The sequence below is a fragment of the Barbatula barbatula genome, assembly GCF_947034865.1.
Source record: "Barbatula barbatula genome assembly, chromosome: 17".
NCBI lineage: Eukaryota > Metazoa > Chordata > Actinopteri > Cypriniformes > Nemacheilidae > Barbatula > Barbatula barbatula.
The window spans coordinates 20,367,320-20,383,419 of record NC_136780.1 but is presented as its reverse complement, the minus strand read 5'-3'; positions in this window follow the sequence as shown (position 1 = coordinate 20,383,419).

Here is a 16,100-nt window from a genome sequence, read left to right as displayed (position 1 = left end):
TGATTGTCTTCTTAATCAATTCGTTATGAGTCCATCCAAAATGATATTCTTTAAACATTAGATTCCCATCCACCCTGTATACATTTAAAAGGGATGAAACGGGATGAGACAAGCTAATAGGTTCATTTTGTTTATTTTTTATATCACACACGCAAGGACAACGCAGTTTCCAAGTTTAAACGATTGAGATAAATTCACAGGTCAGGCAATCTAATGTGTATCAAGGATTGCTAAAGTACGATCTGACGTAGAGCTTTCATGAATGAAAATGTGCGGCGCTTCGATATCCACAGAGGTGAAGCTTTCATCTAGCTCCTCCTCGCTGGACGTTGATGAACATTTTTTTCAATGTTCTGCGCGTTCAGAATTGGAGAGAGGCCAGTTGACGTAAAATCTTGAAGTTTATTGATCAGAAGATTCAAAAATACAACAGCTGCCGGGTGGGTTGCCTCAAACGCACACGTCTCACACAAAGAAGCGACGTCTTACAAAGGACCGACCCAGAAGAACAATTTTACATGGTATTTATAATCCTTCTGGTGTCTTTTATTAGCTCGAGAAGCTGATGTCCTTTCTCGGACGTGGAATCCTGGGAACACGTCCAATCCGCTTTCTCTCCTTTGTTCTGCCTCAGCCAACCAGCTCACGCTGCTTTTCCCGACTATTTGTGGAAACCCCATACCTCACCAAATGCCGACGAGCTCTGCGTAATCTGATTTTTGAACACACACACATATTAATCTGGTACAGAAAGTTCACTCAAAATCAGCCCTTAACTCAACTCACACACTGGTTATATTTTCAACATATTATGCACAGTTAATGATCTATAATTAAATCATAAAGCATATTAAATGTAAAAGCACGTTTAAACCACAATAAAAATCACAATAATAATCCTTCAACGTCTAACGTCCGCCCATTTGCTCTGCAGCGAACACCACTTGGACAAGCCAGTAAATGTATATCAATCTGTCTTCTCTTTACTATTACAGACTTCACATAAATAAGCTTGTTGTCTCACTCATGATGAAAACAGTCTGTAAGCGGGATAACCGTAACCTTACTAATGATACCTGTGCTGGCGTCGATGTCAAATCATCCTGTCAGAGGCTATTTTGTTATAACCGTCTGGATGTAACGTTATATTATCCTTACATGTGTGTATTTCCCCCATATATCGATACACAGTGTTTACAATTCACACCAGTCCCTAATGTTACTGAAGACTGCCACACAGACTTGATAGGTTCCTCTAACTAAAACATACATCATGTCACTAAAATATGAACTAAATGTGAATCACAGACGGACAGATGTTAACGTTACGTTTAAAACACCGTTCACTGAAATGTATTTGAAATACACCACCAGCATGATAACTGTCAACCAAATGATACAACATCACTACTGTTGCAGAAACCGCTCATGCGCAAATTATGATTTTGATTTACGACACTGCACAATCTGTTCCACGCATGCGCAGCTTTGTTTTACTTTGTTTATATTTTTTACTGTTAAATAAAATACAAAACTCAATTTACTTCGCTGCTATCCACTTGGTCTCATTTCACTATACAGTTTTCAAACTGAATTGACAGAACGCAATGTTTCCCATGACTTTGTAGTTTGTAGTTCTTTCTTCATATAGTCTAGTTAGACATACGTGTTATGTTTCTTATTGGCTTCTGTAAACCCCATTGAAGGGATTATTTTACTAATTTAGATTAAATGTAGAGATATATTAGCCTTTATAGACCAATACTAATAAATTACTACATTTAAAGTTAACTAGTATTATCAGATTTTCTTTGACAATACTACTGACCTCAGATCGAAACATGGTAAGGTAAATAGACGTGCCATACAGCAATGAATTGCAAAATGGAGTTTGGAGGAAACTGAAGATTTGCAGTCGATAAAAAAACTTTATTCCACATGTAACCAAAATCATCTATGTTCATGTAACAACTCTATTATTTTGGATTGGCAACGACAAACACATCGTAATCATGGTAACATAAGCAACATTTAAAAACATAAAGAGACTCGCCGTGAACAGTTAAACTATGTAACGTTAGCCTACAAAACAAAAAATATGCCGCCAGTTGTGCTGCCTGGCTGTCAAATGTTTCATCGCCTGTGTGACGGTTCCAATAGTGTAGGAAAACCATGACGTTTTCTAATACGTCATTACGCCCATCCTCAGAGCGGATCATGCAGGTGGAACGGATCGTGTACTGAAACCGTGCATGGCATTCCTAATCAATGGAGACACAGATGTTGTAAATTTATATTTCAGTTCAGTGAAGCATACTTTTTCCTTTCTTGTTGAATTGTACTTCAAATAAAAAACTTTATTTCTACAGGATTGTTAGTTAATCATTAACAAGTGTGGCAAGGTAAGAGACACGACAGCACACGATGTTGGGACAGCAACCCCGGAGGGGAAGTTTTATTAACAAAAAACTCAACGGAGAGAAAACGGGAAATTATTCAGCTTCCGGGCTGCTCGTCGTGCAGTGCGGTAGCGTAGTTGCGGAGTCTCGATGGCAGCTTGGATTACTCCTAGGAGCTAGAGTCCGTCTCTGTTACTGGATTGGAGACAGAAGAGAGAAAACTTTGGGTGTTCACGAGTAAACGGGCACCCCCTCTGCGTGTTTTCGCTGGGTTTTTATGTCCGGCTAATCGGCCCCAGGTGGCCGTGATCATCATTAGCTGCCGGATTATCTCCCAGGCGACGCAGATTTAACTTTGTACCCCACTCTCCCCCACACAAGTCAATATCGCCTTATGGACAGCGATTAAAAAAAAGTGAACTTGAAAAACTGCGGTGTTAAATGGAATCCCGTCGAAAATTTGGGTGCACCTAAATTTTGTGCTGGTGCACCTAAGAAAAACACAGACACACACAATCATAAAGAGGGTGGTTTACACTGTTTTTGTAAAATATAAATATTAGACATTGCCTAACCTCTAGAATTGCATTACAGAGCTTTCTGCCAGTCTTGCCCTTCGAAAATTTCACATGAGTGGATCTCCCTCATCAACAAAGTAAAAAATTCACATGTAGGACCACCTTCATCAGCAGCTCCTTCACCTACTCCATCATCGTCATCATCTAAACACAATATCTGATTTTGCCGTTGGGTTAAATCTCTGGCGCTTAAAGTCTATAATAGCACTTTCCAAGATGTTGCCTCTTGTTGTGTTGATTTGGTTAAAAGCAGCTGCAAATTCAAAATTCACTGTGCTCAACAGTTTAGTTAGTAATGACCAAGGCCAGACGGAATCCGCGTCCGCGGATATTTCCGCCAAATATTACCCTGTATTTGATTGAGTACGCATCAAGTACTCTGGTGTTTAGTGTTGCAATCTGACGATTTTATGGCATGATCGATTCTAAAGACATCCACAGTCTACTTCTCAAGCGAATCTTATAGATCGTGATCGTTTCTAAAGTAGGCTACAGAACAAGCAAATTTTACCTCACGCAAAGCAAAAGTAAAAACCACAAGCAGCCTGTCTATATAAATGTCCACACGATATGGTTGTCATGTTCGTATTGCATCACGTGTTTTTGTTGATAAAAACAAGCTTAGCCTACACATTATACTTTAAGAAGCGCTGCGTAATCAGACGCCTCACAACTCACACACAACAATGGAATGAGGTAACAAGTTTGTTAAAGCGCTTATGTTTTTTTCCACATTAATTCCTTTCTTCTTCATCTCATGTGCTGAAACAGTATCACTGAAAGATCCATTGAAGTAGTCAAAAACATGACTGAGATATAGTTTACAGCTGTGAACAGCTCATATCATCATTATAAAAATATGTCATTCTGCATGTAAAATGGATATTATAAATAAACAAGTAGGTCTATATTCAATAATGGTGTTTATAAAACATGTTCATAACGTTTTTATTTAGGTTTAATTGCAATTTTGACAGCTGATTTGTAAATGCTAGTGTACAAATACAATCTGGATTCTTTGATTGTGATATTCTTTTTGAGAAGATTGCCCAAGCTGTTGCATTTCTGATATAAATGGTCTGGGACCTCACGCTGATAAACATTTTCAGCTATGTTCGGCCCGTTCAAAATTGGAGAGAGGCCAGTTAAGAAAATGTTGAAATTTATTGATCAGAAGTCTCAAACAATACAGCTGCTGGGTGGGTCCTCAGACGCAAAGTCTTACACAAAGAACCGACCCCGAAAAACAGTTTCACAGCCTTTTTATAATATTTCACGACGTGTCTCTTCTCCAGTTGGGGATGCTTGGGACTCATCCAATCAGCTTTCTCTCTTTTGTTCTGCCTCAGCCAACCAGCTCACACTGCTTTGCTCTCTGGGCCTCTGCAAAACATCACATGGAAACACCCCACACCCCACCACATTCCATGGGGCTCCGTGTGTAATCTGATCTTTACACACACACATACCATTTCCTGTGGAAAATACACTCAATATCATCCCCTAACTCTTGGTTAACTCAACTCACACACTGGTTATATTTTCAACATATTATGCACAATTAGTAATCAATAATGAAATCATAAAGCATATTAAATGTAAAGGCATGTTTAAACCACAATAAAAATCCTTCAGTCCCTCTCTTGACCACTGAAAGTGGTCACACATCATCACAATTATCGTCATCCAGGAATCGGTTGCCAGACAATAGAGGCATGGTATATTTGGGAGGGGTTAGATCTGTCTTTTTTATTGCCGCCACTATCAATCGGTTACATAGTGATCTGATACAGGGAATACAACAGCATCCACATGAGACCAAAATACCTACAAATACAGCTATTGATACCACAATCGACATTAATACTGATTTCCATTTGCTTAGTGCCTTGTCTAGCCAATCTCCAATAGGATTATTCACTCCTGAATGTTCCTTCATTTCGATAGACAAAGTTTTCAACCCTTCCAATGCCCTAGTCACTGATTCGTCTGGGGCCGTATTATTAGGGATGTAAGTACAACAAAGATCACCAAACATAACACATAGTCCTCCCTTTTCTGCCAACAACATACGGTTCTGGACGGCCATCAGTGAAGTTGGTGCGAGTTGCTCCGCTAAACCATCTACTGCATCCCTTGTCATATTTGCTAGTCTCATCACATTATAATGCACATAATTAATCCTATCTACATTATTGTTTGGGGTGACAGGAAAAAGAGCAGCTATTATTGGTATATTCTAAAAACCTGCTGCCACTTGGTTCGCTAGCTTATATTCATCTGGTACTCCTCTTGGTATTCCTATCACGTCGATATACGTGGGACTATTCAATGACAAATCTACACTTGAACCTATTGCTCTCTTTGTAATGATGTGTCTCCCATATTGGTGGGAATATTGCCGCTAGTGTGGTACAATTTTTTGGACTGGCCATCCGTGTCAATGCCAACATACACTCATAGCCCCACGTATCGTTTTGGTACAACGGGGCTGGTTCAATATATAAATGGGGTCTTGCATTAGCACATCCTACACAATCATCTAAGCTCTGTTCTCTGGTTGTGGTAATTATCCATTCCAGCCACAAATTATTTTCCCCATATCCTGTGGCTCTTTCTATCATATCTTCTGGTTTTAACATGGTGTAATCTATTTCTACCACTCCATTCTTTTGTTCTACCGATAATGGCTCAGCTACTGTCTCATTTCTTTCCTCCTCAGGTGAACTGTCCACAACAAATTTTATTACTGCTTTTCTGTCTGTTCCTTGCATGTGCATTATATAGAAAAAATTTCCCTGTATAATTGGCTGATCCTGTTCTGATGGATATTGAAAGGGTGAGTGGATTTTGACTTGCACTGTAATCTCTTTGCATTTTGAAATCAAATTTTGCCGAGGTACGGGTCCAAAGGCTGGGTTCTTTCGGGGTCCAACCACCGGTATATGCTATTACCTTATTCCATGATGGACACCATTCGCCCCTATGGGTTTGCCTAGACTGGTATGCCTTACAAACACTGTCCATATTCCCGTCCATACATACATGTACCTCGTACACCCTCCATGAGCTATTTTTTTCCACCGCAATTAATGAAAGGGCATAGGTCAAAAGTAAATGATGTAGTCTTACCCCAAACATAGTTAATTACGAGTTGTTCACATGGTAACCTCGTATCGGCTATGGCTCTTTTGTGTCTCGGTTTCGATATGGTGTTGTTGCTTTCCTGACCCTAAATTAGGCTAGAAATTATTCCTACTACAACTCCTGAAATTATTAATAGGATCCCCAACTGCTTACAGTTTTCCCACAGCTTCATCTCGTTACCCTCTCTTGGACTTTAAAGGAACAATAAACACACTCTTAAAAATGTAAATAGTTAAACACACAGTATACTTAATGGGAATATGGGATTAAGGAAAAATAAATGGTTAAAATCACACAAAATGTACCTAATTGTAAGGAACAAATGGTTATACATTAATGAATATGACAATATAAAAATCACAATAGCAACATAAAAATATGAAAATATGGAAAATACTGACTATGAAAAATATAAAAACTGTGAATATAAAAATATGAAAAATCACAATAACAACAATATATATTGATTATAAAGAATTAGAAAGAAAATTAAGATATAGAGATTACGATAAAAATTAATATGAAAATGTTCATCTGTATCACTATCTGTACTCCTGTGAACACCTGTCTCAATATACTCTTGACTTTTTGAAAATGTAAATTGTCCAAACCACACCCCAACCAGGGTACTGAAACACTCTTGACCTTATTGTCTACACACCAGTTTCTCATTTGCTTTAAGCTCTTGGTGAAATCGTCATAAGTTGGATGGTCCGTGCATCTTGCTTTTGTGACTAAATGGAAGATAGTTCTACAGTCTTCCTCGTGAGTTACTGCACAATCACCTGTTCTTTTATTTTGTCTTCTCACTTTCTCCACTCCGTACCTGTTTTTTAAAAATGTCACCTTTTTTGCACTGGATTTTTAATGCTGGTGTTGTTGATGCTTTTTAGTGCCAGTGTTGTTGATGCTTGTGTCTCACTGTGCCACTGTTGTTTATGCTTGTGTCTCACTTTCTGCTCCAGGAGTTTGTCAAAATATACACAATGTGAAAGTGGTACACAGGTGTCCGGTTTCACAGATCTACCTGTAAGCAATTCAAAAGGTGTAAACCCAGTGATTCTGTTAACCGAGGAACGTACAGACATTAGAGCCAGCGGAAGAGCTGATAGCCATGATAATTTGGTCTGTGCACAGATTTTAGCCAATTTAAGTGTCAGTGTTAGGTTCGTCCGTTCGACCTTACCTTGCGATTCAGGATGATAGACGGCCCCAAACGCATGCGTTAGGCCCAGCAATTTCTGTACGATGTTTAAATGCTCATTTTTGAAATGCGATCCGTATCTGACCGGATACGCCTGGGAAAACCGTAATTTGGGATGTAATGATTTATGAGACACTTAATGACTGCAGTACTGTCTTCTTTTCCACAAGGAAAAGCCTCAGGCCAACCTGTGAATTGGTCAACAATCACCAACAAATACCGTTTCCCTTGCACCCTCTCTACCATGTCTGGCGTACACGAGATGCCAGGTCAGTGATTGGTGCACAGTCATGTGGTTCCCCTTTGGTGAACAAATCTGCCATGTTAATGCCGTCGTGTTTATATGTTATGTTTGGCGCCGTTAGACATTTGGACAATTTTCTCTGCCTCAACGGTGAAAATGTAAATGATTCAGAGTTGACAAACGACATGACAGAGTGCGTGGTTAGGACTGTTAACTGATGACCCATCACAATGTGTGATGTCTTTTCAATGATCTTTGCCAATCCTGCAGCGTACCTGGCACAAGCCGGCTGGCGTTGTTCAATGGCGTCCATTAGGACACTGACATACATGAGCACACGTCTAGCACTAGACTGCTTCTGGAAAAGTACTCAATGTGCGCTATTCCCTGTTTCAGAAACGTCTAGGAAAAATGCCTTGCTGTAATCAGGGCTATGCAGATATGCTGCATGTGACAGCTCCCCTTTCAATTTAATGAACGCGGTTTCTGCTTCAGGGGTCCATGTTAACTTCGCCTGCACATTTCTCATGCCTTGTTCCTTGACCATGTCTCGTAATGGCTTGGTGACCGCTACATACATAGGGATATAACTTCTGCTGAAACCTGTCAATCCCAGAAAGGAAAGCATGTCCTTCACATTGTGGGGCTTTGGGTGTGACAAAATGCCATCACGTTGGCGATCAAACAACGTTGTGCCTTGGCCTGTGATTAAACGGCCCATGAAAGTAACAGATGGCCTGCTGACCTGCAGTTTTTCTTTACTAACCTTGAACCCAGACGCATGCAGCTGTCTCAGAATGGCGCCCGTTGCTTTTAAGCAATCTTTGTTGGTTACGGCTGCCAGCAAAAGATCATCAACATACATTATTAGAACGCAATCTACAGGCAACACACAATTTATCAGCTGATCTTTCAGGACCTGATTGAATATACCTGGCGATAAAATAAAGCCCTGTGGAAGTCTGTTATATGAATATTGACATTTTCGGTAAGTGAAAGTCAGACATGATTTACATTCTTCTGAGATTGGTATACAGAAAAAAGCGTTGGCCAAATCAATGCATGTGAACCATTGGTGAGCTGGGGTCAAATTTGAGATGGCAGTATATGGGTTTGGTACGGCCATTGTTGGTGTTGCCACCAGGCTGTTTACTCGACGCAGATCATGGACTAATCTATTTTTGTTTGTGCCTGGTTTCTTGACAGGAAAGATCGGGGTGTTCCATGGCGATCGCCATGGAATAATGACATCTTTCTCCATTAAACCTTGAACAGTGGGTGCAATGCCTTCCTCTGCCTCCCTTTTGTTAGGATATTGTGGGACCCAAACTGGTTCTGTCGATTTTAACTGAAATGTGACTGGCTCAATGTTACAGAGGCCAACGTCCGTTGGACCTTGTGACCAGAGGTCGTGCGGCTGGCTGTTAATTAACTGCTCAGCTCCGGGACCGTCTGTTAGTTCGCGACCATGGCTTCTTGTAATTTCGAGTCAATTGGCCCCTATCGGCCGTTTTTTGTGGTACCCAATATGAATCTGTCATACGCGAATACAAAACCCCTACAATGCCAAAGGGCTCCCAATCGGTCACCAAGCGCAACCTCTTTGTCATAGCTCCTAACTCTCGAGCTTCATGGCCTGGATGCAGTGCCATAGAAATGTGAGGTTCAGCTGTGTCTGCCATTTCATACCATATCTGTTGTTCTGGTGTCAGTGTAACTGGAACTACCACACCCTCTTGTCCTACATATAGACCCTCCCCTGTGAGTGTCCACATTTGGCCCTCAATGTCATGGAACATTTCCTGGTATGTGACAGTGTCATTACGGTCATAAAATAGTGTACAATGCAGGGGGTCGATGGGAGGTAAATAGACAGCTAAGTCTTTGATCTAGGGCCACTGATTCTTATACAGTGCCCTAGCCCCTGATTGTGAATTATCTAGTTCCACCCAATATATGTCTGCCATCTCCTGCAAGGGTCCTCCCAACAAAACCTGCTGGCGGCCCTCTCTACTGTGTGCCTGTGAACAGTCGACTTTAGTGCCGTCCGGGAACGTGACTGTGACACCCTCTGGTGAGCATAAAATGTTTGCACCCAATTTAATCGACAGATCTCTGCCCAATAAGGGAACAGGTGCTTTTGTGGAGTACAGAAATGAGTGTGACAGGGACTGATTTGCCACTTTCGTGGTAAGAGGAACAGTAAGATGCCAATGTTCTAACCCTCCAGAGAATCCCATAACTCCAACAGTCTTATCACTTAGATCTTTGTCAGTGATTGTGCCCCTCGTTACTGTGGAGTATGTTGCTCCGGTATCTACCAAAGCTGTTAGTGGCCTGTTGTTGACCACTAAAATCATGGAAGGCTCAGCCAAACCTCGTATGATTGTTCTCTGTTGGCCCCTTCAACAATCCGTGCCTACCCCCTGGCCCCAAGTCGGGTTCAAGGGCGCCTGAATCGAGTGGGGAGGTGGGTGTTGTTGCTCCGGGTATTTTAGAGTTTGTGGTCCTCTGCCACGACCACTGGGCCCACCTCTATGAGGATCCCATCCCCCCGCAGGTGGTCCCATTAACTGGCTGTCCCCTGTCATGGGACAAGGTCACCTCCAATGATCAGTCCCCCCACACTGATAACATGCATCCCTTGGGTGCATCCCTCCCCCATTCGGCTTCCCCCTAGCCCATCCGCTACTGCCCCGTGGCCTATACCCTCCCCATGGTTTTATTAATTGGAAATTAGGGACATGTCCTCCCTGAGCATAGCCAAAAGTTTCAGGTGTGACTATGGGAAAAGGTGGGGTCTTCACCCCGGGCTGCCCGTCAAAGCCGCTGCTCACAGGACGTTGTGGCATTTGTTTTGGTTTTTTATTGTCTGCCTTAGCCATTTCTAATTGTAGTTTTAACAATTGTTGCTTTGTCTTTTCTAATTCCTCCTGTTCTTTATCCTGTTTATCGACTGATCTATCTATATGGAACACCAGATGTCTTTCCAACATTTCGTTGCTGGCAACTGGAGTGTCAGGATTACATTCCATTGCCTGCTTGACACCATTGGGGGCCCCTGTCATTACGGCAGTTCTAAATATATCACGCGTTATTGGATTATTTAGACTATTTTCTTCTGCCATCTGCTCCCATTCAGCTGCGCATCTAAAATAGTAACTCGCTCCAGTCTCACCAGGCTTAGTGCGGAACTTAATGTTTTGGTATACGGTTGGGGGTGTTGGAAATTTTTCTCTGAGGGCCCTGGCGATCGCTGTACTGACAGTGGTATACCGTGCGTCATTGGGTTCGTCTTCAAGGTTTGCATCCTTCTCAAACTCTGCCATCTGAGAAACAGTAAAAATTTGGCCCAAAAGGCATCTTATGTCTCCTACCGCCAAGGTGGTGCCGTGGCACAATGCCATCAACTTTGTAAGCCATCTGCCTCCACCAGATGTAATGGGGGGCAATTTTGCCAGCACAGCTGTCATGTCACTATGGCTCCAGGGCTGGTACTTTAGTACCCCTCCGTTGCCCTGTAACAGAGGCATATTAGTTGCCCCTCCTGACATTAGTTGGGCGTTTGGCACATTAACATTCCTTTCATCATACGCACTACCTGGGCGACACATACTGTCCCATTGTCTCTCTTGAGGGGGAGTGAATTGACAGGCTGGAGTGTACTGACATGCTCTGGTACGACTCCTAGTACCCTGTGACACTGGGGTAGACATCATAGTTCCTTTAATAACTACGTCCCTACATACCTGCGTTGGCCCTCCATCCTCACTGTTATTACATGCTCCCTGTCCCTTCATGTCTTTGTCTTCCTCCTCATTGTGCACTACTTGTGCTCTTTGGCTTGTTATGCTATTCTTTCTTTGTATGGTTTCCTGTTTATTTACCATTAATTCTAATTGTGCTGTCAACACGTTTATTTGATCCTTTAAAACATCTAGATCTGGCATGTCTACCTCCACCCTGGAATCTTTCACATTCACTTGCACTTGCTGTGATGCTGGTACATAGGGCGGTGGCAACAGCTTATTCAAATCAGAACATAAGGGGGCGGTCTCAGTATGACACGAGATACTGGCTCCTGCACTTCCTGACTCTCTCACAATTTCTTTCTCTGATTCCTCCGACTGCACATTTCCTGTGCCCCCCCTAGGGGAACTCAAAGCAATTGCAGTCAAAGCAATGCATGTCCACAGGCGTAATTCTTCTCTCAGTTTCTCTTCCTCCTTTTTATGCTTATTTTTCTCTAACCACTTCACATCTTTTCCTCCTTCTACATGTTTGTTTAAACTTGCATGCGCTTTTTCCTCCATTTCCCTGATTTTTGGAGTGATCTTAATCAACACTTTCTCAGATTCCTTCCACACATTCTCCATACAAATTTGACTCCATTTTTTTTCCCAGATTTTCCTTTCCTTTTTATGATTTTTCGGCTCTGATTGGGCCATTAGCATATCAACAATTTATTTCTCATTGCATAATTACAAGGGAATTCCCATAAATCACACACTTCTTTTCAAATTCAGACATTTTACACAACTATATTACAGTATACAATACACAATATACACAGTTTAATCGGCTTTTAGCGTACCTTTATAAATAAAATCGTGACGCGGCCTTTCACCGGTCTTGTTAATGTAAATAAAATCGTGACGCGGCCTTTCACCGGTCTTGTTAATGTAAATAAAACCGTGACGCGGCCTTTCACCGGTCTTGTTAATGTAAATAAAATCGTGACTCGGCCTTTCACCGGTCTTGTTAATGTAAATAAAATCGTCTTTTATTCTGATCAACAAATATCAATGATTTTTAATTTCTACTCAATGGTACGGATATACTTCAAACTCAACACATAAATTTGGAATATCCAATCTGCAGAAGTTCGTTTAAACAGGTCTCTGCTTACCTTATCTTATTCTGTCGACAGTGTGTTGAATTAAAAGTTGTCTCGTCCCGATTTTCGGTCAATCCCCGAGTTTTACAATTCTCTTTAGATGCCTTTTTCTTTAATCGCGTCCGGGGTCACCATCTGATGAACATTAAAACAATGTTCTGCGTGTTCAAAATTGGAGAGAGGCCAGTTAAGAAAATGTTGAAATTTATTGATCAGAAGTCTCAAACAATACAGCCGCTGGGTGAGTTCTCAGACGTAAAGTCTTATACAAAGAACCGACCCCCGAAAAACACATTCACAAGCTTTTATATGGTATTTCTCGCCGAGTCTCTTCTTCAGCTGGGGTCCAATCAGCTCTTTCTTCTTTGTCTGGTCTCCAGCCAACCAGCTCACTGCCCTGTTTTTCAAATCACCATCTGTAACACATTATATAGAGGCCCCACAATCCACCACATTCCATGGGGCTCCCTGTGTAATCTAATCTTTACACACACACATACCGTTTCCTGTGGAAAATACACTCAATATCATCCCCAACTCTTGGCTAACACAACTCACACACTTGGTTATATTTTCAACATATTATGCACAGTTAGTAAACAATAATGAAATCATAGAGCATATTAAATGTAAAGGCACGTTTAATACCACAAGAAGATCCTCCAGTGTACACATTTCTTCCCCCAAAAAGAAGATGCTTCTTGTTCCCCGACACACATAAGCAGAACATGCACCCCCCACTTACTGACCACATTCCGATCTCTGGAAACATCTAGCAACTGTAGAACTCTCAGCTTCAAGCTTTTGTTCACAATCATGTCATGTAGGAAAATACATCTGATTTAAACAAAATCAATCATCCATTTTATATCGATCTATATATTGATCTCAATTCCCACAATACCAGACAACTAATAAAACTATTAAAACATCATACATATAAAAAAGAAAATAGCAATTTATTTTGTCGTTTAATGAAGATGTTATTACATTTTAAACAAAGACACAGCGCCATGCTACTTACCTGCTAGCACGCATATGGATTCTTTCTTTTCCGGTCAAAAAACGGAAATACGCTCTTTGACAACAATATATGCGCCACCTAGTGGTAAAAACATGGAAATGCTGCTGTAATATAGACTTACATTTTATTAGGGTTCGAGCCCGTAGGGCTAGAAACCTATTGTATTATTTTTGTATTTGCGTGCCTGCATACATATGTGTTTGCTATGGCCTAGTGGTTAAAGCGTTGGGCTTGTGATCAACGGGTTTGAATCTCAGTGCCAGCAGGTCGTGACTGAAAGGCCCTTGAGCAAGACACCCTACCCCTGATTGCTCTGCAGTAATGTGATACTGTAAAAAACTACTTGTACTAGCCTTCAGAACCATAACAGCAAATTCACACCTTTACCTTAACTCACTGCTCCAGGTCTACAGCCCCTCCAATTGTCTTCAGTCTAAAAATAAGAAACGGCTGGTTGTCCATCACAAAGCTTGTTACCAGCTTGCTGAGACATATATTGTTTAGCTTGTTGAAAAAGCATCTGGCAAATAGATAAATGAAAATGTGTGTTTCTATCTGCTGGTTTTACCATCAAGAACCGTTAACAGCTAAATAAACGCACTAAACCATATTGCTTAAAAATGTTTAAATGCATACTAGATACCTTTACAAAATAAAATGAAGTGACCATTATAAACAGTAATTAATATAATAAAACCCTTCCTTGGCTCAACCATTAATTTGTTCTTATTATGCAATGTAAATAATTAACTAATTTATTTATAATGGGCCTATCTGTGGCAACTAGACATGAGATGGGACAAACAGCCTATAGGTCTAACCTTGTTTTTAACCACGGTGTTCAATCTAAACACTGTAAATAATGAAACATGTAAAAAAAGAACCAAAATTGATCTTCAAGAAATGTAAGAAACTTTATTTTAAGAACACTTTAAAGATAAGAACAAAGATAGATATATAATCAAACTATTATAAAAAAAACACCTGCCTGTCAAATAAACCTTTTTCATTCAAAAAAATATATGCATAGAATAACATTTTCCATAAAACTGAACTAACTTTTCTTAATTATAGTGCCTTCGGAGGAGGATACAACAGCAACAAAAATAGTCACAAAAAAAACCTAATTAAAAAACTTTTACAACTATTCTTTAAACTAGACTAACAAATACAGCTTTTGAAATTCAAAAACCACTATTTTAAAAAGCTGCAATAGCACCAGCAACCTCCTCCTCCTCATCTAACTCTACCATTTGGGATGCTGCTCCCTTTTCATTTCCAACGACTTTCTCAATACTGACAACAACATCACTCTCTATTTTCAATGTCCAATTGTCTTCAGAAAGCAAATGTTCCTCAATATTTTGCCCTTCTGAAAGCAAATCACGAAGTCCCTCTTTTTGTTAATACTCCTTAATAACAAAATTGGATACAGCCAAGTCCATTTCTTCCACAGATTCGACAAACGACACTCTGCCACTTGCTGTACGTTGGTACATATCCCATTTTTGTAGAAAGCGTCATTTCTCACAGCGATGAAATTTATGTTGTGTGTTAAAATTGCGTTGCCAGGCATGACTTTTGGTGCACCTTCTGGACACCACAATCTCAGCTCGAGTGATTTGGCCGGTCAACGAAGTAACAACTTCCTCCACAACTTCAGCTGGTGGAAATGACATGGCTTCAGCGTCACTCTCTACTTGTTTAATTTCTGTAGAAGTGGTCGATGTCAGATACAGAGATCCTCCAAATTCACGTGTAGCCAAATTCCTAATTTGATAGGAGTGACCAGGCTGCAGCGTACCAATTTGGCTCTCCCAGAGCTTGACATCTATGCACCCCGTCCCGTCCCGAACACAACAAGTCTGTGTCTCGGAATTCGAGCCCCGGACATCGACCATCTTCGTACCAGCTTTAACATGATACACTTGAACCTCAATCAAACCAACCTAACAGAAAAAAATAGGATTAACAACACAAAAACCACAAGACAATACAGACATCATGTTTATAAATATACCTAGAATAGTATAAATGTACATAATTCAACCTAGATCACTTAAATTATATTTCATAAAATGAACAAAATAATGTATGCATAATAATCATCACAACCGTAAGTATTTCTCTTGGTTCTATAGTGAGTAAATTTCGACAGAATTTCTCATTTATGGGCAGACGTACACTTGAAACTAGGGCTGCAACAACCAATCAATCAAATCGATCTTGTCAATAATGAAAATAGTTGTCAACGAATTTCATTATCGATTAGCTGGTCTGTTAAATCACTTGTGAGCGGCGCACTTATAAATCCAGCATGTTGTCTTCCCTTTTAAATGTCCCTGTGCAGGAATGAGCTACACAGTTTTAAAATCAAAGTGTCTCTTCCTGCAACACAAGGTGCTCAAATCCCTCCATGCAGATGAGTTCAATTGTGTACAATATGTGTCATGATTCTGCCTTCTCTTGTCTTGGTTTTCTGGTCTAGAGGCAGTGTCATGACGGATCCACGTGTTTTATGTGGAGAGAAACATATTATTGTCAATCAGGACATAATATGCGTTCTCTCCTGTCTCGTCATTTGGCCCCGCCCCTCTCGTTTCTAGT